Consider the following 6951-nt stretch of genomic DNA (forward strand, 5'->3'; position numbering starts at 1 on the left):
CAGAATTCACAATTAGCACATCAAAGCTGAAATGAGAATATCGTAAATTACACTCCACTGTCTTTATCTCTCTGCATCTATTTTAGTGTAGTTTTTAACATTGGGATTTGGAAATCTTTAGACAGTCACGTGTGCCAATATCATATGAAAGAAAAGGTGTATATGGAAAAACAAATTACTCTTCTCTTGCTGTCTTTTTTTAAAACATTTATTTACTTTGCCCTCACTTTTCTCCCCTCCGTGTTTGAGTCAATTTTTCCTTTTACTGGGGTAAATTCCATTGGTGCCAGTCATTCTTTCATAATATCTCCGAAACACCGTCCAGCATGAAGGGTGCTGTTGTTGTCACCCGCGTGGTCATCGTCAACAATAACAACAAGTTGCATTTATGTAGCACCCTTCACACAGGCTAGAGTTTCAGAGCGCTCATCGTTCATATAAGAGCTTTGACAATAAGTGTTGATGCACCATTCAATTGTGGAGCCATCAGAGCTGAACCCAATCCTGTCCTCACCCAACATGCACACACAGGTACTTTTCAAACCCCATGTTGGGACTTGAGCTCATAGTCTATGCTGACAGTCCAGCGTGGTGCTGGGGGAGCTCTGCATTGACTGAGGTGTTACCCTTTAGATGAAACATTGAACCCATCTGTCTATTCAGATGGATGTTAAAGATTCGTTGGCACCAATCGAAAAAAGAGAGAGGTTCTCCTGCTGTTCTGGTCAGCAATCCCTAGGTAAAATTGGTCATTCATTTCATGGCTGTTTGTCAGACAATGCTGTGCACAAATTGGCTGTCAAATTCGCCAAGAAAATCCACAATCACTGCACGTTACATGATATCTAGCGAAGCCCTTTAAGACCTCGCAAAGATGTGATTAATAATAAAAAAACCTTGCATTCGATAGAGCGCCTTATCAAGCCTCCGAGACTTCTCAAAGTGCTTCACAGAATATACTGTACTAAGGTGCTAAATCAAATGCAAATATTATTATTACTTTGTTGCATGGGGCTCTGGACAATAGTTGGACAATAGTGAGAATACTGGTAGATTTTACAACGACAAGATTCCATTTATAGTGCGCCATTCACGTCGGGAGGACATCCCAAGGCGCTGGACAGTTGGGTCGGGACCCGAGCAGGGGGGAAATGGTCAGGGTGAGGGGAGGGAGCGAGGAGGGGGTAGAGAGTCAAGTGGATTGCTGAAGGCACGGTCGAAGAGAAAGGTCTTGAGACCGGCCTTGAAGGAGGAAAGGGAGGAGGCAACAAGCAACAAGGGAGGAATGTAACAAGCACTGCTGGGGACCTATATTTTTAGAGCGCATCGCAGTAGTCCTAGGTGTCAGCACAGACACAATTCCTCACTGCTACACTTGCTGAAATGCTGAGTGAGCAGGGATAGGTGCTGAAGTCAGCATGGATCCTCAGTCCTTAAAGGGATAAAGTGAATGAAGCGTAAACAGCTCTCAGATTCTATTGTACTGTCCCGGACCACCCTCTAAGTGCAAAAAGGTGATAACAGTAACAATTCCGGGGTCATAAGCAGCCAAACAAGTTGCACTCAATAAAATTGAAAAGCTCAAGGGCACTTTGCTAAGTTGTCAGAAGTGACAACAATTGATGTGAACCAGTTATATTTAATAACATCAACAACAATGTAAATGTCAATCCTATACATTGAATGGTTTGGGTTGCATAAATCAATAAAACTATGTTGAATGTAACAAACATAACACATGGTCTGAATTAAAATAAAATAAATAATAATAATAATTTGGTCGCTCAATCCACGCCTGTTTGTGGGACACTGCTGTGCGCAATTGGCTGCCGCGTTTCGCCCACACAATATACAATTCACAAATCCTATTTTCGAGACATCTCAAAGCACTTCACAGAATATATTGTAATTTGAATTGACTGTTTTTGTGGGAAAAACACGGCAGCCAATTGCACACAGCAGTGTCCCACAAACAGTCATGGATTGAGTGACCAATTTATTATTTATGTTTCTTTTCATGCAATCTAAGGCTTTATAGTAGAAATATACAATAAATACATCCCCTCGCCTCCGCCCACTAAATAGTCCTCCTATTCCAAGACAATCTTGCAGGCCAAGGACAACCCCAGGCTCCTCTTCTCCATCACCAACTGGCTCCTCTGCCTCCCCCATCCTCTCGTCCAACGCCATCTGCGAGGAGATGTTGGACTTTCTTGAAACCCAAGTCGAGTGGATCCATTCAACTGCCTCTGCCCTTCTGACTACTACCCCCCCACCATCTCCCTCACACCCCGGCCCCTACCCATTCCTCCCTCCACACCTTTGAACCTGTCTCCCACTCCTCTTTCACCACTACTATAACCCGCATGAAACCGACCACCTGCTCCCTTGACCCCATCCCTACCCCTCTCCTTACCTCCCAGCTCCACCTCCTTGCCCCTCTACTCACTGACATCATAAGCCTCTCCCTGCCCACTGGCATGGTTCCACGACTGCCCACTGGCATGGTTCCGAGGCCCTCCTGATTGGCGCCTCCGCAGCTCAGGCGCCGACACCATCAGCATCCAAGGCTGCACTCTCCACCTCTCGAAGCCAGTCAGGAACCTCGGCGTTTTGTTCGACCCTGAGCTGTCCTTTCTCCCTCACATCCGCACCACAACTGGCACCGCCTTCCATCACCTCCGGAACATCGCCAGACTACGGCATTACCTCACCCCTCACGCTGCTGAAACCCTGGTTCACGCCTTTATCACCTCAAGGCTGGACTACGGGAACTCTCTCCTCGCCGGCCTTCCCGCCACCTCCCTCCACAAGCTGCAGGTCATTCAGAACTCTGCAGCTCGTGTACTGTCCCGCACCAGGCTTCGGGACCACATCACTCCCACCCTCGCTCGCCTCCACTGGCTCCCCATCCCCCAGAGGATTGATTTCAAGATCCTCATCCTCACCTACAAGGCCATTCACGGCCTTGCTCCCTCCTACCTCTCCAACCTACTATCCCCCTACCTACCTGCCCGTACCCTCCGTTCCTCCGGCTCCGGTCTGCTCCACATCCCCCGCCCCAACCGCCCTACCATCGGTGGTCGGGCCTTCAGCCTCTCAGCCCCGAGGCTCTGGAACTCTATCCCCCAGTGCCTTCGCCTTGCTTCCTCCCTTTCCTCCTTCAAGGCCGGTCTCAAAACCTTTCTCTTTGACCGAGCCTTCAGCTCCCCTCTCGACTCTCTACCCTGACCATTTCCCCCCTCCTCGCTCCCTCCCTTCCCTCCCCTCACCCTGACCATTTCCCCCCTGCTCGGGTCATGACCCAACTGTGCAGCGCCTTGGGACGTCCTCCTGACGTGAAAGGCGCTTTATAAATGGAATCTTGTTGTTGTTGACTTTAGAAACGGCCGTCATCACCCCTATCCTTCAAAACTCTCCCTGGACCCATCTCTGCTCTCAAATTACTGCCCCATCTCTAACCTCCCTTTCCTTTCTTGGTGACATCATCTGCAGACATGGAGTCAACTTCCACGTGCATGCTGATGACACCCAACTGTACCTCTCTGCCTCCACACTAGACTCCAGGACCACTGCTGTCCTGACAGAATATCTGTCAGACATCAATCCTGGATGAGAGCTAACTTTCTACAGTTGAATATCAACAAGACTGAGGCTCTCCTGATTGGCTCCCACAGCACAGAAACAGCTTTGGTCAAAGTGACAAATGATGTGTTGGCACTATATCAAATGCAAGGATTATTATTTATAATTATTATCTTAAGGCAGTCCCAATATCTTGGGCAATGTTCATCATATACACTTGAGTTATTTACTAATAATGCATCATATTTGTAGGGAAAATGCCAGCAACTGATGAACTTATATTGTTGAATAATTTTATTGTTGCTTGTGGTTTAATTCTGGATTAGGAATCAAATTAACTCAATGGCACAATAGTTTGGTAGAACAGTCTATTAACTTGAGATCCAGATTAAATCCTAATCTGAACAGGCAATTTGTTGTCACACCACATGAAAGATATTGCCTTGTTAGAGAGATTGCAGGGTAGATTTACAAGGGTTTTACCATTGATCAGCGGATTGACAATTGAAGGGAGATGTGATAGAAGTATTTAAGATTATGAAAGGATTTGATAAAATGGAAGTTGATAGGCTATTTCTACGTAACGGTGAGTCCAAAGTTAGAGGACACAAATATACGATAGCCAGTCATAGATTTAATAGGGAACTTAGGAGGAACTTCTTCACCAGAGGGTGTGGAACTCATTGTCAAAAGCTGTGGTTGAAGCAAATAGCATCAATGTATTTAAGAAAAAGAGAATGGAATAGATGGGTGTAGGAGAAGGGAATAGGAGGGGTGGGGACTTGATTGGAGTCATGGACTAGTAGGATTGAAAGGCCTTTTCTATGCCATATCACTCTATATAACTATGTAATTGGACTCAGTCTTTCCCCAGGATAGTGAGATCTCCAGCTGTTTGGAAGGAAAATATTCCACCCTTCCCTCTTGGCTTGCACTGAGCTGCTGGCAACTGAACCTGTTGGGAAATCCATGATCCGATGGCCAAGTTTGTGACTGATGTCCAGGATCCAGAGCTGGTAGATATTGGAGAGAAAGGACAGGAAGAGTGAAAGTGGGAGAAAAACATTTAAAGCTAAATCAGATTAGAAATATTTTTTAACACTTTTTAAAAAAAACTTGATCCAAACATCAAATATTTCTGAATGATTTTCTTTGCCAATATTTAGATATATTATTGAGCAGACCATTTTTGATCTTTGTGCCACTAATAACTTCTATTTATGTCGTCAACGGCACCACCAATCTTGTCAGATTTTACAATTTTGTTTTTATTAACAGATCACGGCGATCCATCGCTCGAAAAATTCTGTGCTGTGGGGTGAGAGGAGACTGAAGACATGTTCATAACCTCCCTGGCTTCAGGCCCAGGTGAGACTCTTTGCCAGTACACGCCTACAGTCAACAGAAGCATCAGTTCATCTAGTTTCCAAACAGGTCAGAAAAGTGCAAACAAGCAGCCTGCGACCTCTACATCACAGTGCCCTTAATAGCAGCCAATCAGCTTTACATCGTCACGCAATCCAAACAGAATCCAAGGCTGCACTTTTCTGCTCTCAGCAATAAAAGAGCTCCAGAGCTGCCAAACATGTTTGATAACTTGCAGAATATGGCAGCGCGGGTTTAATGATTAACGCCGCAGTGATGAAAGTCCCTCTTTCAGGGTGATGAATGCAGAGATAAATGAAGTTTTTTCTCTCCACTATCTCAGGTACAGGGTGGCTTTGTAGGAGTTGTCACTCTGACAAATTGCAGAAATGTTCACACAGCAGGATTGTGGGGTGTTCCTTCCTGGAAACGGCTTTAGCAGTAATTCAGCTGTAACATTTTGTTTTTCTCCTGACCTCTTTATTGCGGTTTCGACAGCAACTTCGGAGAGTTCTGTGACACCAAAGCACACAGCCAGTCAGGCAATGCAGGATCATTGGCCACAACTCTGTTCTGAGCAGTAGTGGGGAGGGGAATCTATCGGGGAATGAGATCCAGTCATGTCTCTACCAAGTTCTGTCTTGGTAGAGAAGCACCTGACCTTACCTGGACTCCTATTACTCCCCCAATTGAGATCAGCCAACTGCACAGAGCAGGATTGTACCTGGGACCTTCCTGGTCTATATGGCTCAACATTGAATGAGTCATTAAATGCTGGAAGCTGGCAATTTCGCATTGATAATCTCATCACATTTCTTTACCTCTGGACCCCACCCCATATCTGCCTATCTGATGTGTCACAACCTGTGATATACCACATGAGCACACAATCTCTCACACTATCTAAATACTGTAATAGAAAAGCTATGTATATCAAACCCTTCATAACGTTACCTCACATAATACCTTGTAAGGATATAACATAACAGGAAAGAGAGCAGTACAATAAAGTCCAACTAAACAGGCTGACAAGACCTCAGTTTAACATTTCACCTGAAAAACAGCACCTCCACAATGTAGCATATCCTCAATACTAGTTTGGAGTCATTTGAGCTAATGTGCTCATGCTCAAATTCCTGGATTGGGCTTGAATACCCAATCTTCTGACTCAGAAGCAAGAGTGCTGCCAACTGAGCCAGGCTGACACCTGAGATTAAAACACAGAGTAATGTTACAGGAATAACCATGTATAGGTGGGATGCATGCAGCTCTCAGTTGGGTTTGGATACCCTTAACCATGGCGATGGGTTTTGCATGTATCAGACCCCTGGCTGACCAAAGAAGCAACAGGAGAAGCAGGTTTTTGAGGTGGCAGCAAGAGGAACAATTCTTCATCAGTTTCTAACCCCCCTTATACAGCATTTTCTTATCGGAAGAAATCCACCTCGGAGACTTGGAGTACGGAGAGTCAGATAGACATGCTTCTGTACGACCTTAAGAATCACCTGTGTCATATGATGTTACATGGATGTAAAAGAGGTCTTTATATCATCACATAAGTATCACAATGATGTGAAGAGATTTATGCAGATGTTAACACAGTTTTGAGATTTTTGCACACACTCAAATTTGATTTTTTTCTGGATTATTTTCACTTGGCAAAAATCAGGAAATGTTGCTCTCACCTTTTTCTGTCTTTGTGCTACTGTGCTTGGCGAGTGGAAAACTGTCTGGCAAGCTTTCGTGCTAGGTCTACCTAGGACCTGTTAGGGCTTGCAGGGTTATCAGGAACTGAGTGGGATGACTCCCTACTCACAGTCTGTCCTTCCAAATCCTGCCAATGAGTCAGGCTGCCTGTGCTGTCATCAACTGTGCCCTGGAATACAATGGATCTGCCTGGCTCAGGAACCAGACTATCCAGACCATCACAGAGTGCTGGCTTGATTCCGACACTCCATTGTCAGACACGTCACCTTAGAGCCAGTTCAGGTCCAAGGAGAC

Source organism: Callorhinchus milii, unplaced genomic scaffold (assembly GCF_018977255.1).
Source record: "Callorhinchus milii isolate IMCB2004 unplaced genomic scaffold, IMCB_Cmil_1.0 Scaffold4, whole genome shotgun sequence".
NCBI lineage: Eukaryota > Metazoa > Chordata > Chondrichthyes > Chimaeriformes > Callorhinchidae > Callorhinchus > Callorhinchus milii.